Source organism: Gallus gallus, chromosome 2 (genome assembly GCF_016699485.2).
Source record: "Gallus gallus isolate bGalGal1 chromosome 2, bGalGal1.mat.broiler.GRCg7b, whole genome shotgun sequence".
Lineage (NCBI taxonomy): Eukaryota > Metazoa > Chordata > Aves > Galliformes > Phasianidae > Gallus > Gallus gallus.
Genome location: NC_052533.1, coordinates 82,471,691 through 82,489,596, shown reverse-complemented (window position 1 = coordinate 82,489,596; position 17,906 = coordinate 82,471,691). Strand labels below are relative to the sequence as shown.

Below are 17,906 nucleotides of genomic sequence, written 5' to 3'. Positions count from 1 at the left end.
GTATTCCAGCTGGGGCCTCACAAAGGCAGAGTAGAGAGGAACAATCACCCTCCTGTTCCTGCTGGCCACCCCTCTTCTGGTGGAGACCAGGATACCACAGATATTGTTCTAGATATTCAGATGTTTAACTGGATATTCTAACATCATGGGGAAGTTTGTTTTCTTTTCTTTAGGCTTCAAGTTTAAGAGAAGTTTCACAGCTTTAACTTATTCCTGATCTGCTTTCCACTATAAGTCATTCAGTCTTCTACCTTCACTAACTGTTTTGTGTCTTAATAGTTTAGTGCTGTGTGTGAAGGTAATCAGATATTGAAATACATATATATATATGCAGTTGTCTGTTGATCTTCACAGGAAACCTGGTACATAGCCCTTACCATGATCCAGCACAGGACTAAAACATACGAGAAGTAAGTAGTTCGCTGGAAAGCTGTGATGTTACTGAAGCAGCTCCTCACTGTTTTTTTCAACACTTTTGGTCATGGTATGTGGAACAAAGAAATTCAGCATACTCTTTTTTCCTTTCTCTAATGCATGGTCTTAATATCTTGATTTAATGCACGTTTGTATATGATCTTATTTCTTAATGCTAGAAAAACACTAGTTTTTCAGTGCTAACTGAATGATTCTCCTGTTTCTGCAATAGCTTTGGAAAGATCGACTTACCAGACTTCTTCATGAATGACATGAAAGTCCAGGGCAGAACCTAATGTACATCTTGGTCTAGATTTTTCTGTGATATGAGTGAAATAACACTTTTTAGATAAAATGTTTATAACAATGAAGTGAATTCTTGCAGACTAGGCTGCTCGAGTCTGTTATATTTGGGCTCAGGGAATTTATGTGCACTGCTCAACGAGTGTGCACAGACTAAATTTCATGTAATCAAAACTGTAAATACATTCATCTGTTCAAAGAGCATAAACATGGCATAGATACCTTGATGTGCAGTTTCTATCAGTTGAAGATCTTGTGCAGCATATCCTCACGGTAGTTTTATTATTAAGGTTCAAAACTTGACAATTCAGTCTTTAGTTTTAAAGGCCCTGAAGGTTAAAGCCCTGTGAGAAAAGGAAGCTGACAATAGGCTTCTTTAAAAGTCTGTATGCTTTTCAATCCATTTCTGAAGGAAAGGGCATCTCCTCTGTGATTAGCCCTGTTGTTGGGAGTCTGAAGAGGGGAATGTCTGATTTACATGTTTTTCTTCAAAAATATCTCTCACATCTAAGTGTGCCAAAGCCTTTCCCACCATGACTTGCACTGTAGTTACTTTGCCATGAGAATAAATGAGTTCAGTTTGCATGTCAGTTCATCTTGTGCTGAAAAAAAGATCTCCAGCTTTAGGTAGCACTCCTTAAGCTTTCTGTTGCAGAGTTGCACTGCCTCCATGTTTACCTATAAGGAAATGGAAAATATAAAAGCAGATTGAGGTGATTTAAAAATTCTTTTTCACAGCATTGCAGTGCCTCAACACATATTGAAGACTGTCAGATAGTATGTAAAATGACAGAAATATAATAATATTGGTAGAATTTATCTTGATAGGACACAAACGGACAGGTCAACTAAGAATGGCTTTTTTTCCTCTCACTTGCTGCTAAAATTGTCCTATTCTGATTCAAAGGAATGAGTTTACTTCTAGATTAAAATCAAAGAAAAGGAATAAAAATATAGCAAATACTTTGGAGTATGGGAAGAATGCCCCAGTTTTTGTTTTGATAAGTAATGTCAACAGTTCTATTAAAGGATTTTTTAGCATAGTCTTGGCAGTATGAAAGCGTACATATATATTTTTTTTATGCTGTCAGTCCTGTCTAACAAAATGAGCCTGTTTCTGTGCTGAAGAAGCTGGCTTGATATCAGCCAAAAGTTCTTCTGCACTATGCAGCACTTTTCTCTATTTCTTCTGGAAGAAAGAAATGCTGTTTGGTCATCTAATTACCAGTGAAAAGTGTCTGAGCTTTTGATATGTTACCAAAATAAATGTATCTCCTCTATGACTAGGACTGTTGGCACTCTCAAGGGGAAAGAGAAGGTTCATCCTTGAAGAAGATCTCCCTGAATAAATGTTTTGCCAATCTAATACAGAAGCATGCTGAAGTCTCTCCTGCCATGAGTTGCATACCTCTTAATTACTAATTAGACTGAAATTTCTGTAAATTATCTGTAAAATAGTATTCAAATAGACACTGGAAACTCTTAGAGCCTTTTACTGATTATACGTTCCAAGTTGCTGATTTAACCTCAAGAGTATCAAATCTTGTTGACTTACATTATTTAATAACCAACTTCAGTTCTTTTAGTATGGTCATGATTGTCCGAATAATTTTTATGATTGCTTTTTATTAATTCATTTATGTGTAGAACTAAATGCATTCTTCGCATCCATCATAAAATCTGAGCTAGAAATTCCTAAATAAAATGTTTATGCAAATATAGAATGGATATTCCAGTATTTCAAATATAGCCAGCAATTTAACTCATCTATGTCTTTTATTGTTATGTGTTTGTTAGTTTGTTTCACAATTCTTTGTTATTTGTGGATGGTCAGGAGAATTATTTTTTTTCCTTTTTTCCAATCAATACTTGTGAAAATCAGAAGTTTTGCCACTAGGTATAAATATATTTCAGTGAGAACATTAACCTCAGACAATTACATCCTAACTGAAATAAGAAAAATGATTAGTGAAAAAAAAACAAACACATTTAACATCATCTTATTTATAATCTGAATATATATGTTCATAAAAATATCAAAAAATATTTTACAATTTTTAATATGAATTTTGATTTTTCAATGATTAGTTCTGTTTCTTATTTAGTTAGTTACTGTTATTCCTTTCATAAAAGTCGTGTGACTGAGTCAATAGTCAGTCATACAATGAGTAGTAATGCAAGTGTTTTTGTTGGCAGGCCAGCTACACAATGCAAGCAATGGTAAAGCAGTGAATTTACAAACATGAGGCAAAATTTGTGTGAAAACTAAGAAAATATCTTCCAGAAATAAATACTGGTTGATCAGTGTTGAGATTCATCCTGACTTTCTTCTTCAGAACAGCTGCATGAATTTTTTCACGAATGTCCTGATTATTACTATCTCCTAAGCATTCTAGGTTTGCCAAGTAGTTTTGGTACATGTGAGCTAGATTCTTTTTAAAGGAAAAAAGATGTGCAAGCTTCTTTCTGTATCTAGTTACACACATGTATTCTGATTTCTTTTCCTTTTTCTCTTCATCTTATTATTACACCAGATCTTTCTGGAGAGTGGGAAGACTTGACTGTCATACCAACCTTGATTTGGGTATGAGCCAAAAGCAACAAAACTCTATAAGAAGCTTTCCACTGAATCATGCCTCCAATTCTTTGAAGAGTATCACAACATAAACAATTAAATTTGCCTTGAGAACAGAAGACTTCCCTCAAAACCAGTGATAAATATTCAGTAAAAATGAATTGCATGTTTACCACAAAATCTGTAGTTTAATTGCAGAATAATAAACTGTGATTATAATATATTTGTGTCCATCTAAAAAGAATGTTTACTTTTTTAAAAATGTTTTTATGCTAAGATTATTGGATGAGAAGTAATAAATACAGTAGTAGAGTTTTGTGAGGTACATGTACTATACAGAGATAAATTATTTTTATACAACAACTGGTTGCGTTGTTTTATGCATGAGACTGACCAGTTTTTGAAGGTTAATGTTTTGAACTGAACTCAATTACTTTGCTGAGCCCTGAGCATTTATAAAGAATTTAGAGGAAGAATCTTTTGGATAAATCTAATATAATGAGTATATTGTAACCATGAAAACTACTTTTCAAGAAGCTACCAAGATATGATTTGGAAAAGTATAGCTTGAGCTTTTTCAGTAAGAGCCTTACGTGAAGTCATCTGATTGTCTGTGAGAGACAAATGGGGCTCTGGGCACTAATGGGTTTGGTCTTGAAGAGCGATGCATGTTTAGCAGTTGAGAAATTAAGTCACTGTCTAGAAAATTTATTTTCCTTACTGGCAGGCTTCCAAATAAACAGAGAATTTGGGGAGCAACCTGATAGAAACCTTCTAGTGACAAGTCAGAGGATGATTAAGGGATGAATTAAGACACATGGGGCCAAACTGTTCCCCTGTTTATTCCGATGGGGACATGCAAAGGCATCTCTGCAGGGTTTTGTGGACAGAAGCAAATTTGTCCTGCCTGTGCTGCCAGATGCATTCAAGTTGATTCTGCGCTAAAAGCTGTGAGACATTGAGATTAAGATCATGACTTTAGCCCAAGGTGAGGGTTGAGGTGAGGTCTGTTGAGGTGAGGTCTGTTGTAATTTGATGCTTCAGAAGCCTGTATATAGTTTGTTGCTTTTTAAATTGTCTGCATCTACTTAAAGTATTACAAATACAGCCTGCTGTCTCCCTGTGGTGTACCGCTGCCTAATTTTTGTGTACCATCTGGAAAAGCAGAATAGGATGAAAAGGGACAAGACCTTCCCAAATTTTAGAATAGTCAATAGAAAAAATGAATAAAGAAAAAAAATAAAGCCCATCTGTACGTGTATGTTTTGTGTACAGTTGTTTCTAACTGAATGGCAAAACCCGTCATAATATAAACACTGTACAGTGTAAGAAATGCCTGTATTTTCTATGAATATCTGTTTAGAAATGCATTGCTGGGACAGTTAGAAAATGTCTATGGGCCAAGTACCACAACCAGTAAATTAGCCAGATCAGTTTTGCTCAAAATAGTACAAAGCGTGGATTACTTACTCTAGGCTTACACTGTGTTAAATAAAGTAAAATCAAGTACTTAAATATCATTACTGGTACGGTCTGTCATTTCTTCCATGCTGATCATTTTATTTCTCTAGAAAACCCAAGAACTGTATGAATTTGACAGATACCGTCCCTTGGCAATTTATTTAACTGAGGTAGATTATGATAGGTTTCTTAAGACTGAAATGAAACAATATCCCTCAAGATTTGAACACTGTCATTTATTATGTGGTTATTTAAAGACAAAACCTTAGCCTTGACATGTGGATAAATTCCTATGGACTTTAAGCAATACAATTTCAAAACTAGAACTACATGATTGCATAATAAGTTCTGGGATAAGAAGTTGTGTGGCTTTGAATAATTTTCTAGAATATTGGCAATGAGGGAAACACAATTCTGTCACAGGATGTAGCTGAAGGCTTTCCTGTCCTGTGTGCCTCTAGGTGAGTAGAATAACTCAAATAGTTTTGTGTATTCAACTCTGAGTTTCCAGATAAGGGAGGATTTAATTATTGTGTTTTGAAGATGTGATGAGATGAGGTGAAATTTGGAAATAGGAAAGAACTGAAGACAGGAAAAAATGAGGTTTTAGCATTCAGGTAATCGAGGTAACTCAAAATAATTTACTTTTAATACTCTGATCTGACAGTGGTTAATGGGGTGACTTGCCTTAGCCACCTTTCCCCTTCATCTTCTCTATTTCCTCAATGCAATAACTGTACCGTCAGCTTTGTAAAAGTGAGAAATTCTCTGAGGCTCAAATCTTTTGAGATTAATTACTGAATATTTATCAGGGGGATTTTGTTAAAAGGAAAAAATCTTTGCAGAGAGAGTACTAGTGACAGTGAAAGAACAAATTAAGAAGGGAAAGAGGAGTGAAAAATAAGAATCTGTTGTAAATGTGATAAAATAAACTGGGAAACTGAGTGGCCATGGTAAAAATTTTGGAAAGGAGTGAATGTAGAAGAAGAGTGAAAGTGTAAACTTAGGCAATTGCCATTAGAACTGAGAAAAAGGGAGAGAAACTGGAAGAAGGAAAGACCTATAGGAGGGAATATTGCCAATTTCCAAACCCAAGGGAAATGAGAAGAAAAGAAAAGAAATAAGAAAAAGAGAAAAACAAGAAAAAAAATTGAATAAATGTAGGGAAATTTAGAAAAATGCATAAATCTTAGATTTTGTTAAATACAATTTTTTAAAACTGCATATAAGTTGTAAAAATTACAATATATAGTGTCTTTTATTTGAGATCTGAAACTCTTCAAGATCATTATAGTTAAGGAGTAAATCAAGACAAGCTGGCCAGCATGGTGAGAGTGCAAGTCATTCTATCACTATCAAAATGCGGGAAATGGAGATAGATCTCATACTCTTCTTTAAAATACTTAATTTTATGTTTAGTTATCATAACTATTAGTAACTGTAAAAAGCAAATAAAAGTGTAGTCCGTTTTTTGCCTTTGGAATATGTTGTCTTCCGCTTAATTAGCATAGGGCACTGTGTTTTCTTTTAAAGAAAAATATCTTAGAAGACCTTTTGTAACAGGTAATTTTGGTAAAGTAAACTCCAATAGAGTACTGTGACTAGTATGAATTGGAAACATTCTGTATTGCAATGAAAGCCTCCGCGCATCTGGGAAAATGTGTTGGGAAAAGTCAACAACTATACAAAATATTAATGCCAAATATGAGTCTACCACTTAATGGTATGATGGAAACTTTGGCATGTTTGAAAATAGTGTTGTGTCAATGACCTAGCTGTGACCAGGGGCTGCATAATCTTGAAATTATTTCCTGCCTGCCAAAATTACTGAAACCAGGAGATTTCTGGTTTTGTTTTTGTTGATTGTCTGTTTTGATTGAAGGATCCTCTCATTTCTTTCTTTCTGCAGTGAAGAGGACACACTTGTTTAAAAGTCCCCTTGTAATGTAAATTATATATGAAGATTGCAAAAACTTTTTTTTCTCTGAGTTGACAAACATTTACACTGTGCTGCCTGTATTTTTTAAAACTGTTTTTTCTTTGATTTGGTAAGCATTTTTATGTGATATTTAAATCATGATGATCATGAGTTTCAATTTCTGGCAAATTTAGGCAAAGAAATTTCCACAAATATGCTTAAATCATTTTGGTTTGATCAGCAGATCTCAAAGTTGCTTTTAGAAAATTTTATTCTTTGCTTTGAGATCTACATTTGGCATGACTATTAACTAACATCAGTACTTGCAGAATATAGAGTGTTGTGACTGAGATATGACCTGCTAAAGGACAAAAAAATCTGGACCAAAGTCATAAAGCACATTCCATTAAATATTTTTTTGAAAAAAACCTTATTTTCATATTCACTGAAATGTTTTGAAAGCTCACACAATAATGAAATGTCAGTGATTACAGCGCAGTTACAAACCATTGAAGCATAGATTTACTACCTTTACTTATACCTTTAGCTGATTCATTTGAATACTGAATGCAGCTAATTGCTTCAATATCAGATTTAATATGAAACAAATGATATATGCATGAGTGCAGGTCTCTACAGTAGATCTCCCTGTCCTTGTGAGTTAACTATGGCAGTACAATTACTAGTAAGAAATCAATTTGTCTGCAGCTTAATGGAGCTGGATTTTAGCAAAGTTTTCAAGACTTCTTTACGGAAGTTGTGTGTTCATTGGTGACAATGGATTTAGTTTTATATTTTCTTAAGCTTCTTTTCAGATAACTGCCTGACATTTTAGTAATGTGAAGCACTAATATTTTTAGCACCAACATTTCCAATGATCTTATTTTGTAGTTGCTCTGTGAAGTTTTCCTGAAATACATAATACATAAGTTTTTTTCTTTGCTTTCTTTATTGTTTTGTTTTGTTTTTAGATGGATTTTCTTTCCTTTGCTCAGAGCAATTCACATAAATTAAAAAGTTATTTTTAACTTAGAAAACAGCAGGCACACTTGTGGAATGCTATTGTGCATTGGCATTAGCCAAATGATTTTTATTTGGTCAACAACTGCAAAGAAAAGTTTACTTTGGTTACCCATTATAATATTCTTCTTAGGGGGGAAATGTAGGATTTATTTTCTCTTTTTACAGATCAATTTGGTTTATTCTTGCTAGCTTATATAGGGCCATCCTCAGATCTGAATATTTTCCATGTTTTTTCAGGATGGATTTATTATGTGAATCTTGGGTGGTTAATGTTCATCCTCTCCCTTCATAATCAAGGCTTCATGCAGGTGAGTGTTCACTTTTGGACTTGGCAAAGCTGGTAAAGCGTTAGGACCTCTGATAAAATGCAGTGTCAGAATAACAAATTCACACAGGGAACCTTGGACAAAATAATAGATTTCCTGTATGGGAGATGCAATCCTACCCGGAATAAAAGAAAACTTTCTGTATTCGGTATGAGAGTGACTAGAAAGCCCATTTTCAGTTTATGGCACAGAGATTCAAGCTGTGCAAATCTCATTACTGTTAATGAAAGAAGTATACCTAAATCAATGTATATTTTCCAAAGGTCTTTTCCTCCACCTTATGTTATTATAACAGAGAAAGGTTAGAAAAGAATAGCTATGAACCCTTGCATGTTCACCAACAAATCCAGTTTTGTGAAGTCCTCTTTCCTAGGTGATATTTTTGCTTACCTGCAGTTATACTCGGTTCTTTCAACCATGATCAGAAGTTGAGTACTCATAAATTTAGTAAAAGAACAGGTAGGGTATTAAAATATGGTCAGATTTGTAAGTCCACTGATAAGTCTGTGAAAGACTTCAGAGTTTCAGAGAGGTGATGATGTACTTCCTACTTGAAAAGTATTTATTAAGAAGCTGTTTAGAGTACTAACTAGGTGCAAGATTTTCTGATGTAATCTATAACAAATCTCTCAAAGGCAGGAAATTTGAGTTGTTTTTCTAGCCATAATGGCTTTGAAAAATTAACTTCTATGTCTATAAAAACTCATGTTCAAAAAAATGGTTATTTTTATTCCCTTTTTTTTCTCTGACAGACTTGGATCCTGCCTATTTTAAACTTGCTCATTTTCCATGTGACCCAAATATGGCTCTTTTTTGGATATGCGTTTTCTGAAAAAAATTAAGATACGTATCATAGAATGGCTTGGGTTAGAATGACCTCAAAGATCATCTAGTTCTAAACCCCTGCCTTGGGCAGGATTGCCAACAGCTAGATCAAGCACTAGATCAGGTTGTCCAGGGCCCCATCCTACCTAGCCTAGAACACCTCCAGGAATGGGGCATCTGCAGCTTCTCTGAGCAAACTCTTCCACTGCCTCACCACCCTTTCTCAGAAAAGCTTTCCCCCTGACATCTAATCTGAATCTCCCCTCCTCTAATTTAAGATCATTCCCTCTTGTCCTATGCAAGAAGGAAGCATGCTTATCATAGCTTTTCCAGTTTGTATTCATGCAAAAGCATGGACTACTAATAGTAGACTATACATCTGTTACTTGTATAGTCTTGCCTTCTGAGAAGTATGTCTAGCTCACCCAACATACTCAAATTTTGAAGTTCTGTCTCTGTAGCCTCTGTTCCCTTCTGATGTTGCTTTTTTTAAAAAAATGTTTATGTGTATGTTTTCCTTTCTGACTCGCCTACAGTTGCAGGTCCAGAAAGAATGGGGCTCCCATAGGTCCCGTGTCATACTGATTGATCCCTTGTGGTTATCTAGAATTATGCAGGATATCTCAAATGGAAGATAGCTGTGCAATGGCATTTAGCCTGTGCCCCCAGTACCCTGCTTCTGAGATGGCCGTGCTCTTCTTCTTCCAGCTATAGCAGATAACTGCAGTCTTGCAGGCTGCTTTTCACCATAGCAGAAATCAGTGATGTTGAGTCATGTCATTTTTGACTTTAACATTTTCTGTGTACCGGAATAGCAATGTTTATATATAGATGAATATTAGGTCACTTTATAAGGGAGTATCTTTGCTGTAAGAATTGATTTGAATAAGTCATGAGGCAAAGAACACATCTTCCTGCTGCTGGCAGAGTTGTTGTTGGTGAAGATGACAAACTGCTCACCCTCAAAATAACCCTGTAAATACCTCTTAACAGTGTGGATTGTCTTCCCTTCCAAACAAATAAAATCTCCATAAAGTAGCTTTAGTATTTTCTGGTGGTGCCTGTCACATCAAAAAATATTCCTCATCCCTTGCTTTGAGCTCTTTTTCAGTCTTCTATTATTTGTCTTCATGAGCCAGGGATCCTTTGCTACATCACATTTGACCTTGGTATATTTACATTAAACCCCATCTGTAATAACATTATTATGATTTTGTCTGATTGTATTTCTCTTTGTATTCTAATGATGATAGAGGTCTAAAGATTGTTTCTTTTTCATGATATTTCTCTTTATATCTTACCATATTTTCACGTTGCTTCTTACTCTCATAATCTTTTTTCTTATACAGGCTTACCTTCATCTAAACCCATCTTTAAACATTACACATAACACTATGAGAAATGGAAAAAAAAAAAAAAAAATCTCCCATATATAAATCATTACCATTAAAAGACCACATTAGCTGGGAAAAACTCTAATTGCTGTGATTTTGGATTTGCCCATATAAGTTTGAATTACCTTAGTAACATTGATGCAAACGTTGCAGAAAGGGAAAATAGGCAAGACTTGAAGACTAGCTGACTAAATTAAACATCTAAATCTATATCTAAACATATATAAATGTATCCTTGTTTTTAAAGCTGAGAAACCATGCATGAAGGAATACAAAACTGTCTTAAACTCAGCACAATTTGATTTAAAGCCCCTTTATATTTAGAAAAATGAATGTTTTAAGATCCTGTTTTTCAAAAATGCTGTTCTCTGCTTCTTCTTTAAGATGCATTTATATGGTGCTAAGTAGATTTACCTGCAGAAAAACAGAGAAATAGCTTTTTTTTTTTTTTCTTTCTTTTTTTTTTTTTTTTCATTTCCAGAACAGGTGCTTCAGTAATTTTGACTGGTATTGAACAAATGAGTATGTTTCATGGAATATTTTGTTATTGCTCATTCAGTACATAGGAATTATAACAACATCTTTCTCCTGGGTAGGCTTGTCATGTGTTAAGTTGTTTGCATCAGGGAGCAGCATGTTTTGACACCCTCAAGGCACATGATGTTTGATCTTTTAATATCTGGATGTTTTAATAGCAGTCCAAGTTTGAGCTGCCCACAGATCCCATCTGCCTTTGCAGCCCATGCCACTGGGATCTCTTTAGTAAGGTTCTATGACATTTTTTGTCATTAGGCACTAGCCACAAGAAGTTACATGATAAAGTAGTTGGATGATCCTTTTCCTGATGATGTGTGCTTGAGACTGTACAAAGACTGGGTGGATAGCCCCATGTGTCTGCCTTCTGCTGCTTGCCTCATGCCATTGGTACTTTCCTCTTTCATCTATGCCTAGAAACTGGATGACATTCACAACTTATGTGAAATTGGTGTAAACGGCGAATGAGATTCAGCCCAGCTAATTTAGATTCAGCTGAGCACTCACATCAGTAGGCAGTCATATATATCCTCATGTTCATCTTTTCAGTTTCTAAAGCATGTGATTAGAGTAAAAGATTACTAAAGCATGAAGTTTACTTTCAAAATTCTTTCATACCTATATGTTTAGAAACAGAATTATATGAAACAGTGTATTTTATTTTTTTGAAGAAGTTGCTACTTGGGAAAGTTAAAATATTTTGTCAACGTTTTGATAGAAGTTAAGCCAAAAATAATAAATTGTGTTATGAAACACATTTTGTGTTTTAGCTGTTTATTCCCACAGTATATACAGCAGTGGAACAGCAAGAATTTTGTGAAAACATGAAGTAAATGAATTGTAAGTGCAAAAACTTGGGGAACAAAATATTTTTCTTTAACAAGGACAGGCAGCTAGTCTTATTATTCTATATCTAGGTGAGGATATCTCTAGCTAGACTTTACATTAACGTGTTTTGCTTGCAGAAACAATTAATAAACCCGTGTGAGATACAATTGGATTTCTTGTACTGTTCTGACAGCTTTTAAAATCGTATTTAAATAAAATTTCTTGCACTAATTTAGCTGCAAATCGGGTGTTTCTCTTCACAGTTCTCATTCTTATATAACCTTCTTGGCTGGGATTTTGACAATTTTAATCCTGTGCTGCAAAGAATTCTTAGGTAAGGGTAAATGTCACATTTATTTTTAGAGCTCTCACTGATATAGTAGCTAAATGCCCAAAGTGTTATTAAAAAGAATTACTATACACAATTTTGGATCTGATCAAATGTATCGATAGAGCATCAGAAGTATCTGTTTATCACCCTAAAACTTCCTTCTCTGTTTTAATGAATTTGGTCTTTCACTGCTTTATGTTCATGCTTTTCTTATACGAAGAACACCAAGGTTGGTGTGAGGTTGGTGGCTATGGAAACACCTGAATATGGTCATGAGGGTATTAGGACTACTACCACCCAAAAGGAGGCCCAGCTCAGGTGCCTTTACACTAATGCACACAGCATGGGTAATAAACAGGAGGAGGTGGGGGCCACTGTGTGGTTCAAAAGCTATGATATAGTCACCATCATGGAAACATGGTGGAATGACTCGCACAGTTGGAGTGCTGTGATGGATGGCTACTGACTTTTCAAAAGAGACAGGCAAGGTAGGAAAGGCAGTGGCTTATGAGTTTCAATAGGTTCAAGTGTTGGGTCCTGCATTTTGGTCACAGCAACCCCAGGCAACACTACAGGCTTGGAGATGAGTGGCTGGAAAGCTGCCTGATGGAAAGGGACCTTGGTGTATTGATGGACAGTCAGCTGAATATGAAACGGTGGTGTGCCCAGGTGGCCAAGAAGGCCAATAGCATCCTGGTTTGGATTAGGAATGATATGGTGAGCAGGACTAAGGAAGTAATCCTGCCCCTGTACTTGGCATTGGTGAGGCCTCACCTCGAGTACTGTGTTCAGTTTTGGGCACCTCAGTACAGAAAGGACTTTGAGGTGCTGGAGCAGGTCCAAAGAAGGGCAACAAGGCTTGTGAAGGGCTTGGAGAATATGCCCTATGAGGAGTGACTGAAGGAACTGGGGCTGTTAAGCCTGGGGAAGAGGAGGCTGAGGGGAGACCTTATTGCTCTCTTCCAATATCTGAAAGATGCTTACAGCGAGAGCGGGGTTGGTCTCTTCTCACTGGTGACAGGTGACAAGATGAGAGGAAATGGCCTTAAGTTCTGCCAGGGTAAGTTTAGGTTGGATATCAGGAAAAACTTATTTACAGAAAGGTTTGTTAAGCACTGGAATAGGCTCCCCAGGGAGGTAGTTGAGTCACCATCCTTGGATGTCTTTAAAAACCATTTGGGTGTGGTGCTCAGGGACATGATTTAGTGGAGGGCTGTTGGAGTTAGGGAAGTATGGTTAGGTCGTGGTTGGACTCAATGATCTTTAAAGTCTTTTCCAACCTAAGCAATTCTGTGGTTCTATACTGGGGAACCCAGAACTGGACACAGTATTCCTGGTACCATCTCTGAGCAGAGGGGAAAGATCACCTCCCTTGACCTGTTGGCAATACTTTACCTGGTGTAGCCAAGAATACTGGTAGCCATTAGCAAAAGTCTTACAGGACTAAGTGTAGCCATGATTTGTCTCTCTCCATGGAACCAGCTGCTTTCAGTGACTACTAGAAATGCTATTACTTTCTTTACTTCAATGATTGTTTGTTTATATACTGCTGGACAATTGCTATTACCATTAACTATTACTATCACTAATCTTTCAAGTCTCAGTTGATTTCCTCTGAATCACTATTACTCCAGAGTTCTGTTGCTGGCACTTATAGTACATAGAGAGGAAATTCAGAAGAAATTTTTGGCCCTGAACAGAATATACCCGGATGGGAGCTTTATAACTTTCAGCTCAGTGCCAAAATTGCTTATCTTCATAGTTGACTGTGTGAAAATGTAAAGTATCAGGAAATTATTTGTCTTATTTATATCAGAGCTTTTTATGGAGTCAGCATTTTCCTGTAGAGCATGTAGATACTAGAAAGTCAGCGTTCCAGCATAAGACTCTCCTAGTTAAAGATTTTCAGCTGCATCTACCACCTGATTTCATTGAGGTAGAATTATTAGAATAGTGTATTTCATGAACTGTGCAGTTCATGAGCAATAAAATTTTAATCCACCTGCATGGTAATTTTGAGAACTGTAAGAATGTCTTTTTAACTTGATATCCCTGCCACCTTAAATTCTGCCATATGCCTGTGGAGAGACACAAATTAGATTTAGTATTAGCTGGCTTGGGAAGATGTGAGAATAAGAGGAACAAAGTTAGTTAATAGGAAAGTTTAGGGATTAATCTAAACCTTTCCAATGTTCTCATCCATCACTCTGAGAATGAGAGAACATTGGAGAGAGTATATTGTGCACAGAGATTGAATACACTAATCAACAGTTTCCTGGGTGAGAAATGCACTAATAAAAATATATTTCAAGTGAAACATGATCTGAAAACATTACTATGTTTCTAGGCCAGATGAATTCCCATTTATATTTCCCTCCCAGCTTAGGGACTGGAAAGAAACATCAGATTTATCTCCAGTCATGAATAAATAACTGTAAAGAAGCCTTGCTAAGTGTTCCAAAGATGTCAGTGAACATCATCTGTTTTCACTCAAAGAAGTAGCTGTCAAGTTATATTCTCCAGATGACTTACCTAGTACCCAGCAGGTGCCCAGAGTGCTTCTCAGTGCTTGAAGTTGCATTGTCATGAGTGGAATGACCATTTTGAGCATAGTGAGCACCACATCGGTGTTTTAGATTGATTTGGAAACCAGTCCATGTTATACCTATGTTAGAACTGCTGAATTCTCTTTTGCCTTTGCTTTGTAGATGCAATAAACAAATAAGAGGAAATCATTTGAAGCTGCAAATGTAGTAGAAAATAAGAGCTTAATGCTGCTGTTCTAATTTCTGGGAGTTTTTAACTCCCAGTGTAGTAAGCATAACTGGAGGAATCAAAAACCATTTAAAAGATTGCATGATACATTTTCTGTTCTTGACAGTATTACTTAATGTACTGGGGAAGTTGTTGCTATCTCTTTACAATGTACAAATGTGCATTCTTTGCTCCTGAAGAAGGCAGGGTTTATCTCTGTTTCAGTAGTCTGTCTTCTGTGACACAATTGGAACAGCCAGGTGAGGGTAGATCAAAAGTCCAATTTGTCCTACCTTCATCCTCACCTACGTAAGTAGCCCTTAAGGAAAAGATGTGTTTTTCTGCATTTCATTTCCAGTTCTCATAATCAGCATGGACTCTTTTGAGCTGTAGATTGTGTCTGGAGCATCTTGTTAAATCACACTGATGGCCTTATTTATCTTCTTTAACTAACTAGGATTTATCTTCTTTAACTAACTTGCATGTTTCATCTCCATGTGCTATGGCAGTGTATATTGCATCTAGGTGTCCATTCACTGGAAAATAAATTTTTCATTTGTTTTAAACTTGCTTTGTGATTATTTAATTGGTTATTTGCAGGTGCTGTCTGATAATCAGGGGAAAACAACAACAACAACACAAAGAAAATCATTAAAATCATCCCCAGTTTAATTTCTCCGCATCTTTTATCTTTTTTTTTTTTTTGAAGTCTAGAATATTCCTCTGTGACTATATATATATACATGTGTATATATTTTTTCCCGCATAGCATGGCTTATACAATAGAGAAATTACATAGGTGATTGTTCTTCCTTTTAAGCAATTGCCAATGATTTTTTTTTTTTTTCCTCCTTCTTTGGATGGAGCTTTGAATTTTCAAAGGGATCCAGATGACAAGATGTCTTCCTCAGTTGCTGTCAGTAGATTCCAACAGTGTAGATGAAGTGTTAAGATTGTTTTTTTCATGTATGCACTTTTTTTAAATTTTAAATTTCTTCTACTTCTGCTTTTATTACTGCATTATCTCTTAGCTTAATCAGTATTGCAAGAGCCTTTGCAGCTTTTTGCACTTAGCTTATATTTAATGATCCCAACTAATTTGTATCTTCAATTCACAAGTCATTCCCTTTCCAAGGCCATTTATAAAGATTTTGATGGGAGCAGTTTCATATGCAATCCTCCTGGTAACTATCCTTTTTCTTCCACAGAGAGAGGCAGTTATATAATTCTATTCTATGTTTCCTTTCTTTTAATAAATTAAAAGAAAAGAGACCTTTCCTTTATCTCCAGCTGAATGTTAAAAGGAAACACTAGTGATGGAAATTTTAATGCTTTTTGGAAATTCAAGTACACCATGTAGGCCAATTGTTTAGGTGCCTACTGAAAATTTCTCATCATCCTTCAAAGGGATAAACCGAGAGGAACTAGAATTCTTGTGGTGAATTCAATACCAGGAACCTGAGCGTATATCCTAAGAAATTTGGAAAAACAGCTTTTATAGAATAATCTCAGTTATAAATTATGGCTGTAAATTCAATTATTAATCCTTAACTAACACAGCCCCTCACAAATGTATGTAAATTTGTATACGTAAATAGGTATATGTATATAGCTCTGAGGCTTTAATTTGGAGAACACCTGTCATTCAGATTTAGTAGAAAGTGTAATTTGCTACGTCACTTATTGATAATGGGGTGAACTTCTATGAATCTAGCTCAAAATCCATCTTTATAGTGGTAGGCAGAAGATAATTATTGAGATATATATACATATACATTTTTTTGCGATATTTAATAACAAGAGTACAGCTGCACTCTAAAGACTCAGGCTCAAAGTTCCTAAAGACTAGTTATATGTGACTATTTTTTATCTGTGGTATTTTTGGGAAAGCAGGCTGTGATTTTGCATATGTGACAGAGATTAATTGTATTGTTTAATGCGTGATCGTGTCAAGATCATACACTGGTAAGATCTAACTATAAATCTATAGATCTAAATATAAATATATAAATATATCAGACACTTCTCAGGAATTCTCACATATTTTTAATTATTAGGGAAGAAATAAAATATAATTTTATTCTCTGTAGGATGGTTTGTTGCTGATTAACATGGAATGAGAACAAATGGCATAAAACTGGTACTCATTTTTACTTAACAGAACATCATAACCCTCCTGCAGTGCTAAGGACACTGCAAGCATATGGAAGCCAAATACAAATCGAGGATGCACTTTGATTCATATGTATCTTTTCTGGTAAGTCATACAACTTATCTGATCTACTGTTACCGGATCAGCAGTGTTAGACACAACAGTCTGCCATTTTCACTATCAGTTTTGCAGTATTTCACCTGGTGTCTCTCATTACCAATTTTCTTTGTGGGTAGAAATTTCTCAAAGACAGCTGGGGTTGAAAGATGCTAACTTTCCTCTCTTAAAGGCCCTCTTAAAACTTGATTTAAAGCCTGAAATCTCAAGAGACTTCTGTTGAATAGGAAGAAATTTACAGAGATATATAGAGCCTTCAGTATAAAGGACAATCAATCCATTAAAATAACATTAGAAGCAAAGGCAAAAATAAACAAAACAAAAAACAGCCAGCTTTAGATTATTTAATTATTTATTTATATTTGACACTTAATGGAAAAGTCCATGTTAAAAACCTGGTGTAATCATTTATGACAGAGAGAATCACCTTATCCTCTGTAGGTATTTCAAATGAGCATGACATGATATTGATGTGGGTTTCTAAGTAGATTAAAAATGTTGTTGGAAATTAGCACACAATGGAATTTGCAAGGGATACTAACTTCTCAGATGTAACTTGCTGTCATCTAGACATTCTTAAATTTAGCTGTAATATCAGTATCAGATGCCTTTAGTTTTAGGGCCTGATGATTAAGCTCAGAACCACTCAAGTCAATAGTGGCCACTATTAACTTCTACATGATTCTGATTGCATTTACTAAGCTGCAAATTCCTGCATTTCACATTTGTAAAATTATGTCTGAAATTCTGGCACTTCATTATTGAAAGTTTACATTTGTGTTATAACTTTCTTACACACTGTCATTGAGTTTTGGTGTTTTGTGACTTAGAGAATATTCTGTGTGAGGGACATAAATTGCTCTAAGAAGCTAAATCTTTATCTGTCTTTAAAAAAAAAAAACAACAACAACAACAAAAAAAACCTGTTCCTTCAGTAGAAACATTCTGGTA

The 17,906-nt window shown here is 35.4% G+C and overlaps 1 long non-coding RNA gene across 1 annotated transcript in view; it reads left to right on the top strand.

The window, feature by feature from the left end:
- LOC107052657 overlaps positions 1 to 17,216 on the top strand; it is an 80,568-nt gene extending 63,352 nt beyond the window's left edge. Inside the window, exons 3-6 of the long non-coding RNA XR_006937173.1 lie at positions 355 to 410; positions 7,932 to 8,002; positions 11,865 to 11,935; positions 16,848 to 17,216. This is a non-coding gene — a long non-coding RNA (uncharacterized LOC107052657). The remainder of the gene's footprint in view (positions 1 to 354; positions 411 to 7,931; positions 8,003 to 11,864; positions 11,936 to 16,847) is intronic.
- The last annotated feature ends 690 nt before the right edge of the window (positions 17,217 to 17,906 follow it).